The following is a 12,684-nucleotide window of genomic DNA, read 5'->3' on the forward strand; positions in this document are numbered from 1 at the left end:
TCAGGTAACTGCCTAATCCAAACAGCAGAAATCCTGTTATTAGAAATCCAAATATGTAAAGATCCTCCACGTCTTCCACAGACAGACTCGATAGACAAACAGGATGCACCGTTTCCAGGAATCCAATGTGTATCCAGCGAAGAATGTCTTCTCAGGGCAAGCTGGCTCTCCTTTGGTCAGCTTTCCCGTCGAGAAAATTTGATCAATTGCATTGATAGACCAGCTGACCAGATCCATAGTTCCAAAAATGTTTGGAGGAGTATGTAAAAAAGAAGTGCCGAAAGGTTCCGAAAAGCAATGCAGGGGGGGGCAGTACAGAAGTCAGAGAGACAGAGAGAAAAGAAACACGTCCACCTTCCACCAGGAGCAGAGCAGAAAAAAAAGCAAATATTAGCAAAATATTACACGAATAACTGATACAATTTTAGTAAGACTTTCAGAAAGTAAGCAATGATTGTATAATTCTACAGATATTGAACTAAAATTTTGTTTGGTAGTAGCTGAGCATTGTCCCCAACACATACTTTGAGTGCAATACAGTGTGCAACAGGTTTGCTTAAAACCTAGTCAATAACTATTGAGGTTAACCCTGTCTGTCTGTTAAAATAATGTCTCATAGAATATCCACTAGTTGGATTTTACAAAAACTTAATATAAAATGATATTTGTTTAAAACTCATATATGAGAGAGAGAGACATCACAAGCCACATCTATGGTGTTCAGTTCAGAATGATCTGACATCCTGTACATTTGACAAAGGACAGAAAGGGATTTCAGCTTATTTCAAATGATGCAGTCAGATTTTTTCCAGTTTAAGAAAAGTGAAGGGACGTCTCTAATGCAGTTTGTATAGGTAGGGTGAGCTGCAGATTTCCAATTTAACAGTAATAGCTCCCTGGCCAGCAAAGTTGTAAATGCTATTAGGTCCTTTTTTATCAGGTGAGAGAACAATTGGAGTAGGACATACCCCAAACAAGGCAGGTAAAGCATTAGTAGAGATATCCTCTCCTGTTACATTAAACAACTTATAAGGCTTTTCAGAACAGAACCTCTTCATGGAGGGATAGCTTCAAAAACGTGAGTAATTTGCTGTGGACTGTTGGCAACATTCAAACAGAGGGAACACTGTGTCAAATGTTTTTCCAAGCCTGACTTTAGTATAGTGAGCTGGATGTAAAGTTCAACCCTGCATGAAACTGTTTAGCACAGATTGAAGATCTGTATACCCTCTTTAAAACCTCCCCCTTAATATCATTTGAAATAAACAATCCCAAGTCTGTCTCTCTTCCAGAGTTTTTGCACAGTAGGGGAATGGGCTAAAGTGGTCTTTCCATCTTAGCAGTAGAATATCTGTTATATCAGCAACACAAGAAGCCTTTCTGTAAAATCACTTATCAGAAAAATCAAAATATATTGTTAAAAATTGAATGAGCGTGTGAACATTTTCATTATAATTTTGACTCAGTCATTTTTACAAGTTAGTATTATTGTTTTGAATGTCATTTCAGCATAGAATTGTGGCCCACCCCTACAATTGATATTAAAAAAGAATATTTCCAACCAACAGGATAATTTTTTTCTCATGTATTTTCCTTGTATGTTAGAGAACAACCCCATTTGCATGATAACAATAACTGAACAAATTAAAAGTATTTTGACCATTCGTCATTGTATTTCTGACATATATACTAAACAAAAATATAAACGCCCCATGTCAAATATTGTTGCCAGGTGGAGTTAACAACTGTAAATGAGCATTTGCTGACATTTTATTGTACAAAAGTAATATTTCTTTTGATTTGTGTATAATTTTTATTCCAACTTCCTGTCGGTGAGCATTACTCAGTGAGTTGTTTTCTTTTACTCAGTACATGGGTGGGGCATGTCCAGTGGGTGATGAGCAACAGCTGGACAATCCTTGAACTGGGGACAATAAAAGGCCACCCCAAAATGTCATATTTTGTCACAGGTCATAATGCCTCAGATGTTGCAAGTTATGCGGGAGCATGCCATTAGCACATTGGATGCAGGGATGTCCACCAGAGCAGTAGCTGCCCGGGTCAATGTCCATTATCGGACCATAGGCCGTTTAAGAGTTCGTTTCCAACAGACTGGCACATCTGCAAATCAACCTCATCCTCGTTGGCCACGTGTGACCAGCAAAAGATTGCCACATCCGGCTCGTCCATCTGCGGGATCGGCTAAGACCAGCGACACACACAGCTGATACTATTGGTGTGCACAACAGACGCATATCACCTCTATCCATAACTGCCTACGAGAAGCCAACTTGCATGCTCGGAAGCCCTCACCGTGGTCTGGATCTCACTGCTGTCTGGCGTAGAAACCGCCTCGCATGGGTAAATGCACATGTCCGATGGCCCTTGGCACACTGGAGAAGAGTGATGTTCACGGATGAATCCAGGTTCCAGTTGTATCGTGCAGATGGAAGACAGCGTGTCTGGCAACGCCTGGGTGAACAGTTTGCAGATGCAAATGTTATGCCGAGGGTTGCCCATGGAAGTGGTGGCATTATGGTGTGGTCAGGCATCACATACGGGCATAGAACACTATAACACTTCATTGAAGGGAACCTTAATGCACAAAGATATCGGGACGAGATTCTCACCCCAATTGTTGTGCCGTTTGTGCACCCGCATCACATCACCTTTCAATATGACAATGCCTGACCTCATGTTGCCTGCATGTGCATGGAATTCCTTCAAACAGAGGACATTGAAGTTCTGGACTGGCCTGCATATTTGCCAGACATTTCCCCAATAGAGCATCTTTGGGATGTTCTGGATAGGCGTGTCCGGGACCATGTTCCAGTTCCAGGCAATGTGGGTCAGCTCCGTGTGGCACTCCAAGAGGAATGGAATAACATTCCACAGGCCACCATAGAATCTGATCAACTGCAAAGAAGATGTGTTGCACTGAGAGATGCAGCTGGCGGACACACAAGATACTGAAAAATCAAATTCCTCAATCTGACCCCTATCATGTTCAAAGGACTATCAATCCACTACAAATGGCCATACCACGATGTTATCAATGCTGATATGAAGATCAGTAATTATTGAAAAAAATATTTTAAATTTCTCTATATATTGCATAACCCAAATGTTCATAAAACTCTTATATTTGAAATGGGGCGTTTATATTTTTGTTCAGTATATATATACTTGAACAAATAAGTGGTATGAACAAAAAAAAACTATCAGTCATTTATTGGATTCATTGAAGACTTAATAATTGTTGTTGCTGTTGCTGTGTGAAAATGTCATTTAGAAATTGAACTATTACAGGATAAGGTTTTGGGGGGTTGTTCTCAATGATTAAATATCAAAACAGAACAATTAAAGGCCTAGCATTCCTTCAATGAGCACATATCTTATGCCAACTTTCATTTTAGAGTTTTGAATTGTAAGAAAAGTAAATGGTTAACAATAATAAGTAAATAAATAAATGCTAAACAAAATGATAAGAGTACACGTTGAATGTGTACTGCTCCACATCAACACAGCAGAGTTCTGCTCAACACCTCTTTTGGTTCCACGATGCTCGCTTCATCTGAAAACTCACATCTTTGCAGGACGTAACCGGCTTCATTACTGATTTATAAACAGTCAGAGGTAGCTGATAGATAGGCTGGTCTTTGTGGCCATTTTGCACAACTGTTTTGCTTGTTCTCTGGAGTCCAAAACAGACCAGTGTTTGCCCTGAACACTCATCAGTCTGCAGTATCTGTTCATTCAGCCTTTTTCCTTCTCTATATTTCCTCCTATCTGTGCCCCTCACCCCCTCTCTTGTTTTCAGATGGCTTCCTCCACCTCTCTCCTTGTGCATTATGCAGATAACCTGGGGATGCCATATATCCCCAGCAGGTCAAACGGAGGTCACAATCACACACTGTGACAGTGAGAGCCAATCTCACTACATGGTGGAGGAGGAGGAGGGTGCATCTAAAACATAATGTACGGTGAGTGTGTGGGGGGGGGGGGTGTAAATGTTTATGCAGCAGGGTTTTAGCAGAGTCCATACCTAGTCTGTAAAACTGTAACTCTGCAAGAGGAGTCAGACATCAAGAGTAAAGAGAAAAAGACATGATGGTAAAGGTTGATGGCTGTTGAAAAAAGGAGACATGTAAGTGGAAGAAATGATGAGAACATGACGACATGACAACACCTAAACAAGCTCAACCCTCTGATATTGCTGGTGCAAAATGAAACTTCTACAGTGGGAAAACAACAACAAAAAAAAAAAAACATGAAAGCTCACTAAAGCTAATCTATGATCATACAGACAGTATCACTAATAGGGAGGTTAATGTGTGTTATCATTGCATTCATTCAGATTGGCATTTCATTTTCTAACATATAGACTTTCATTGAAACGACAATGAATATCTTTACATGTCTAATTTATACTTTGAATGCCAACCACTTTCCATGCCAGTTTTAGACTACGTTCATTTTATGTTGAGAAGCGAGAGAGTTACAACTATTTAGATCAAACCACGAAAATACCATTCTGCACAATCTTCTGCAATATTTCACTCAACCTTAATTTTCTGTTAACACTTAGAGCATTTGTTGTGTATGACTCAGCTACTACCATACCACATGTTATCTCAGTATTGGTAAAACTGATCAAGCTATAGCTTTGTTTGATTGATTAGCTGTGGCTGCCATCTTAAATTGTGTTGACTCCAAATATTGCAAAATGCAAAATGTATGCTAAAAAAAGCAAAAGGCTAGATAAAAGCAACAAAAGACTAGCTAAAAGCTGAAGAAACTAAAAGAGAGCTAAAAGCTATGAGTAACAAAAGACTGATGACAATGCGTAAGTATAAAAGGGTAGGTTAATAGGTTAAAGTAACAAAGCTAGCTAAAATCTTAAAATAGCAGAGTGACAGCTAAAAAAACTAAAGTAGCACTAGAATACAAAATAATACAAGTATGCTGAAACAGAGGACAGTGTTTTGAAGGAATTGGAGAGATATCACTGTATTTCTGTGGGCAAAATATTTGTAAACAAAATTATTTATTTTTAAAATTATAAAACTTACAAAAAGCCAAAACCCATTGCTCTCATTCTCTAAATAAGGTGAATGTTTTAATATACAAGTTATTAGAATTACATAAAGTATGCAGAAATAGTTAGATACACTTAGTTGTGTGAATAATGAATCAGCATTCACACAATGAACTAAATAACATAAACCAAGCATTTCTGTACCACATTATGTTCTTTTTATCATTGGGTATTAAACTTTATATTTTCTTTTTTTATATTAAACTTTTTTCCTCTGTGTATGAACTGGTAGACTGCATTCAAGCCTTCAAACCTCTGAAATGCTATACAGTCCAAACATTTTGTTAAACATTGACCACAAATCTCAAACATGCACTCCCCCAAACACCAACATACACACACATACTGGAGGAAATGTGGTGTTAACTACAGTTCACAATGACTTCAACAAGTGGATAAAGTGGAGTTGTGGCTGATAAATGACTGCTCTACCTCCTAAGCTACATGTGGGGTGACCATGCAGCTTTACTGCACTCAAGGTATTTCTTAAAAAGCACACCATTTAGTAAAATATTCACAGATGTTTCCTGCTTAAACTTCTCTTTACTAACATCTACTCGTGACTCAAAAAGACTGAACCGAGTGAATGGAAATCTTTTAAATCTTCAAGGGTAATTGTGCACTTTGGTAATTCCTCATAGTTTTAAATTTTAAGAAACAAAGAAAAAAATAATGTGACTCAAAAATTAATCAGTCAGAAATTCACATGGTTTAAGTTTAAATGGTTTACTACTGTATGTTCATCAGACCCTCCAGGATTTTGCGATGTTGCAATCGCAACTATTAACGCAAAATCAAGCAAACCCCGCAAAATCGCAAGTTTTTGCAACTTTGCCCAAAACACCGCAACTTTCCCGCAACTTTAACTCAATATTTATTGTTTCTAAAGTGATTCGCCACCGTTTCTGCGGTCTAGTCTCTTCTTTCTGGGTTTGTGTAGTGTGGAATACAAAATGACCCCAAATAACTCATGAAGAAGATGCATGACGTCACATCCTGTTAACGTCAGAATGCCAGGAGCATGCAGGAGCAGCGACCAAAGCGAAAATGTGCGCTAATGCTTCATATTTGCCCACAAAGATTTCAGCAAGGGACCGCACAAAACATTTTCCTACCCAGCTTCACGAGAGTGGGGGGGGGGAGCTGTTTTGCACGTCCTGCAGTGTAATCTTCGAACATAAACGCAAGTCATCATCGACAAACACTTTGTTTCTGCAAAACATGTGAGGAGAGCTGCAGACGAGGGACAATCCAGAAGTGGTCATGAATGTCAGTTTATAAGCTATCATAGTTCTCAAATAAAGCACCTTTTGAGAATGTCAATGTTTGTTGGTAATTATCTTACAAAACTAGTAAGTATTTTGGTTTATATAATAAAATTTATAGTTTTTTATTGATTTTAGTAAAAAGACATCACAACTTTTCATTGCAACCTTTAGGAAAATGCCCCGTGCAATCAGGCATTTTAGCCCGCAACAATCACAAAAAATGCCCGCGAAATCCTGGAGGGATTGGTTCATAGAAAGAGAAATAGGTTCTCAAACTGTGGTTCAAGTACCCCTTGTTAGGTAAGTTAGGTAATAACTGTTTACAAGTTCAATAACAAGATAAGTATAAGTTTATTATATGTTCTGTGATATAAAGCTCCAAATGGAAACTACCTGAAGCCAAACTCCAGCGGAGAATATTTCAAGAACTCTCGTGAAAATTGTAGTGCTTATTTTGATGACCTTAGGGGTTCTTAACCAGCACCAGTGAAGTCTCTGCAGGACCCACTAACAACAAAAGGTGCAAAACAGCAAGGTTTGTTTCAAGTTAACCTAAATTTGTATTCATTTATTGTGATGCAGAAGAAGAGCCAAGACTGTATGGGCTGACGTTCTCAGCAATGAATGTATGGATCCATTACATCTTAAACCACATCCTTTGACCAGGGTCAGGCGTTCTTTTTTTTGGTTCCTCCAGAATCACTCCAATGGCAGAAACAGTCTGAAGCAGGAAGTCAAAGGCAAAGCAGAGGCTGGCACATATCAATCAAGATCCCATCTGTTTTAACCCAAGAATTAAAATATGAAGATTGTTAAAAGATTTTTTATTAAGTTTGTTGATAATTAAAGTACTTGTAGAGAAATATTCTACACCATTGTAAAGTGATTTTAGTTTTGTTTAATTTTTGGGGCCCAGCCAAGGATAATCAGGCCTCAGTGTGTGTCTGAAAGGTAAAGTATTTTGGGGGGAAACAACCACTCTACTTTCCCTAGCAGAATACAGATCTAGAACTCTTGAGATAGGTCGAAAACCTCTTTGATGACTTTGTGACTATTTTGAGAATAAACTTGTTGCACAAATTTTTTGAACATGTTCAAAACTCTAATGACAAGGCTGCGTGCCTCTGCACACACATCATTCTTTGATGTACAAATGTAGAATACCTGGGGCAGTGAAAGTAGCAGCAAAGGAACATAAAGCAGAGCAATGATTGTGATGAAGTTAGACACCATTTTTAAAAGAGAAGATTATCTTTAAAGCAAGACAAAAGCAGAAACAGTTCAATTTAAAGGCTTAGCATTCCTTAAAGGAATGTATATCACTGATTGTGTTTAATCCTGGTCATGGAGGGCCACTATCTTGCATGTTTTAGTTGTTTCCTGCTCTTCAGCAGGTCTTCAAGTTCTGCAGAAGCCTATTAATCACTCAGTCATTCAAGTCAGGTGTTTCAAAGCACAGAAACAACTAAAACATGCAGAATAGTGGCCCTCCTGGACCAGGATTGGACACCACTGCCATACACTAAAAAGCGCTGCCCACTACATAAATATTCAAAGTTTAGTTAAAGGCATATATATATATATATATATATATATATATATATATATATATAATATTTCTTCTTTCTTTTTTAAAACAAAGAGTCACTCATTTAAGAAGGTTTGTGGTCACCACCAATTCATTACTGAAAGTAGGGTTGCTTCATTATGAACAAATTATTTACAATTATTTTGAACAATATTCTAATCACAATTATTGAAAATGATTATTCATTAGGTTTGGAAACACTAGATTTTTGTACTTAAAGAGTAAATTGTCCTGAACATAAAATTTTCCTTGATACATTCATGTTGAATTTTTAACTGACATTTATTCAAATGTAGGCCACCAGATAAAATTACAAACAGAAATAAATAAAATCACAATCAATATGTTGCACTGCTAATATATTATAGAGCCTATGAAATCTGATTTACTTATTTTTTTCAGAATCCAGTTTTTAATTTTCATGTTTTTTGATGCAACAGTGTTTTTTCACCTAAAAAATAACATAAATGATCAAAGATTTTAATAAAAACTGATAGTAGTGTTTAAGTTGGACAGATTCAATGTTTTAAAAATGTGTTAAAAATTCCCACTGTCATAACTTATTTAGAAATAATAAATTTAAAAAATCATTTCAGTTTTTTTTGTAAAACAAGGGTAATTACATGTTTCTTTTAAAATAGAATAAAGAAACGAGTATTCCTTTTTTAATTAAAGCGCTTCGCATATGAACTTAAAATTCACTCTAGCTTTCACAAGTATCACAGTAAATATTATTTAAACTCTTAAATTATATAGTTGTCTTATTTGACTCATAGATAAAAATGATGAAGCAGCCTCTTGTATCTGTTGTTTTGTACACAACAGATTTTTTAAATTTGAAAGTTCTTCTGCACAGCTTTCCTGCAATTCAACATCAAGTTAATATGCTTTAACGGAGGCTATCATCTCATTTTGGAAATGCTTAACAAAAGTAGCTTATTTTTTTCGAGCAGAATATCTGATTTCGATAAAACAGCTTCTTTGCTAAAACAGCTTTTAGTAGGAAAGTTTGCTGGAGTGAGGCACAAAGACATTTCCACTCTGTTTTGACCTGACCTGTCTGGTTGGTGGTTCATGTTCTTCATCAGTCATTTACTGACAAAACCTAATGAAAGCTGTTAACCCAAAGAGGAAGGGCAGGATAAGAGCATGCTTGCTAAGCAAACATTGCAATATATTTTTTAATAATAATAAATTGTTTTGGTGATTATTCTGTTAATGTGATCATTTGTAGCTAAAATTTAAATCAAAACTTTAACTTTGATTTTTTGCACAGCCCTAAATCCAAGACTACATGAACATACATGCTGTTGTAGTCCCGGTGAGAAATCCATCAAACATTTTTATTATTTTTGAATAAACAGTTGATGAACCAGCTTCTCAGCATCCCAGGAAATCCACCAGTCTGACAGTTTGGCTCAGCTGATTAAAAGAAGGGTGACGATGCACCATCCATGTTCATTATCAACATGAAACAAAGTATTTTTTGTCAGTGTACATAACTTATTGGTTTTATTTTTATTTGTGTTTTATAACATTCAGTGTAACGCTTAGAGTAATATTTGCCAGTTGTAGGTTTCTTGTGTCTGATACAGGTGTATTCATAGCTGGCACAGATTGATGTTCATTTTGCATTTCTTTTATAAATATATCTTTCATGTATGTGCATCAGAGTATCTGTAACTCTTATATTCATAAAATACAGTTTGTGTAATCTTTTTTTTATAATTTTATGCTGTTTCTGATTTTCTGTTACAAACTCTTTTTATGATTTTGTTGGTTTTCTTTTGTTTATGTTTTTTTGGATTTTTATTTCATCATTCTTCTTGCCAGTTTGTTGGTAATATTTAATTCTCTGTGTTTTGCCATTTTCCCTCTGTGAAGCTTATCTTGGATGATTCTTGTTTGTTCAGTGTTTTTGTTTACCTGGCTTTCTGTTTTTTGTTGGTGGTGGTGGTGTTTTATTTTTTGTTGTTTGTTTTGCTTTATGTTTGCTTGTTTTGAAGTACAATGCTGTTGTTGCTCCGGAACAAAGTAATTTAAGATCCCAGGCATTATTTTTGGTGTGACTCTGCTGCCCCTAGTGGATATATATATATATATATATATATATATATATATATATATATATATATATATATATATATATATATATATTCCAAAAAGATGAAAAGTAACAGTGAAAACAGTGGGTACTCTTACACACATTCTCATCATCTGCAGTATGTCTGTGTGTGTAAGTTTGTGGGTTGACAGGTGTTTTGGGTAGTGTGTTGTCTGTTTGTGGATTAGTGTCTGTCTCTGCACTCAATGAAAATTGAGTAGGGACTTCCAAATCTTTGTAAAGCAAAGACATAGCTCTTGCCATTTGTACCTTCTTATAATTAAGCTTTCTAGTTTCAGTTTCAAATAAATAACTAAACAAGTCTTATACTGAACTTCCTGGACATTTTATTACAAACTTTAAAGCATGAAAGAGCACTCTACACACAGAGACAAACAGACACACATACACCCCAACACACACTATATATACATGTATTTATATATGTTATAATAATAATACAATTTTTTATAGGCACCTTTCTTGACACTCAAGGTCACCTTACATCATCAAACAAAAAAGTAGACATGATTTAAAGATACAATGCAATAGAATACAAAAATACAATTTAAATGAGACAATGCAGTTGTGATCAGAGGGAATAAGCTAGTTTAAACAGTTAGGTTTTGAGTTTGGATTTGAAATGTGGTATTGATTACAGTGATTTCCAGAGCTGGGAGTGTGTGTGTGGGGGGTGGGGGGTGGGGGTGGGGGCAGAGAGAGTGAATTAGAAGTCTAAATATTAATATATTAGAAGTGTAAAATCTTTGCAGTACATACATCAACAATCAGCTGAGAAGTGCATTTGTCTCAGGCAATCACCACTTCTTCTACAGAAGAATGCAAGCAGTTTTTGTTTGTTTGTTTGAAGCAGGAGAAGATCGTCTATAAAGCACTCTCCACCACTACAAAGCAAGGATGGTGAGTTTAGATGAAACATGGCAGTTTGAATACCATAGTGTCATACTTTCAATTTTGTGTAACACCTGTCATCTATTTAACACTGTTTATTAGAAACCACTTTTTTCTATACTGTTTTTCTTAACAAAAGAGAGAGATTTCAGGCTTATCAAGATTTTTTGACACATGGCCTGTAGGGCACTTTTTTTACAATTTAAATAAAAAGAAAATGGCACAATAATACAACTTTTTTAAGTTACGGTACCAATTGACAGATCCTACCTTTCTCTACATGACCTAGGGCCTCATGTACAAAGGCTGGTGTATGCCTAAATCAAGAAAACAGGGTATGCACAATAATATTCAGATGTATGAAACTGTGCTATGCATAAATCCAAGCATATTTTGTACATCATGTGTACATCAATGTGAGTGCACATGAGACACCTCTCTTGACATTCCTCAAATATATAGAGCCAACTTGATAGCTAATAACTTCCGGTTGCCAACATCATAATTCCGTTCTGCCGGAGATAAACGCAGAGAGAAATAAGCACACGGATAAATCTTATTGTCAGATGGTGATCTCTGGGAGAGAATTGCGCCTACGCCAGAGTCCGAGGCATCTACCTCCACAATAAACTGAAGTTTAGGATTAGGGTGGTGTAGAATGGGAGCAGAAACAAAACATGACTTTAACTCACCAAAAGCAGCTTGGGCTTCAGGGAACCATTCAAAGGGCCGCTTGATGGATGTGAGTTCAGTGAGTAGGGCAGCCACCCTGCTGTAGTCCTTTATGAAGCGGCGGTAAAAGTTGGCAAATCCCAAGAACCTCTGTAATTGGTGTCGATCGGAGGGAATAGGCCATTCAGCCACAGCTTTCGTCTTTTTGGGATCTGTCTCATAATATCCCTGTCCGAAAATGAATCCCAGGAAAGTTACGGATGAAACACTGAACTCACATTTTTCGGCCTTGACGAAGAGTTGATTCTCATAAAGTCTCTAGAGGACTGCTTGTACTTGTTGCCGGTGCTGGATGGGATCCTGAGATAAGATCAAAATATCATCTAAATACACAAAAACAAAAATGTTCAGGAAGTCGTGTAGGATATCATTACTGAGAGATTGGAAAACTGCAGGTGCATTGATGAGTCCAAAAGGCATTACCAGGTACTCGAAATGGCCCAGGGGACTCTTGAAGGCGGTTTTCCATTCATCCCCATCCCCCTATTTTTTACAGTTATCTGATTTAGACCACGGTAGTCAATGCAGGGGCAAAGGCTTATCCTTTTTCTCCACAAATGCCCCTTTCACACGGACCCTAACGGTCCCGGCTCCACACTACACGGCTTGCTTTGCGAGCATTTACATCTGCATTTTTTCACGGTCGGTCCCTGCTTCTTTGGTCCCTGCTCCAGAGTAGGGCCAGCCGGGCTGGCCCTGCTTCGTGGGTGGCGCAAGCTAAGCTCCTGTTCACTCATTGGTCATGGGTGTGACCAGATGCAAGCATAAAGAGCAAACGGTAGGAATATAAACAACAGCGTCAGCTTACCCTGCAACATTTATGCCGTCTCTCCCCCAGCTGACGGCGCTGTAATTCTTGAAATCTCTGGTGGATAACAGCTGTTCTACTCCGCGCAACAATCGCGGCATCCAGAGCATTTCTTCCACTGCGCCTCTCTTCCTGAAGTCTCAGGAGAATTCCCATAAGTTTAAAAAACAGCAA

This window comes from Kryptolebias marmoratus, linkage group LG2 (assembly GCF_001649575.2).
Source record: "Kryptolebias marmoratus isolate JLee-2015 linkage group LG2, ASM164957v2, whole genome shotgun sequence".
In the NCBI taxonomy this organism is placed as follows: Eukaryota; Metazoa; Chordata; class Actinopteri; order Cyprinodontiformes; family Rivulidae; genus Kryptolebias; species Kryptolebias marmoratus.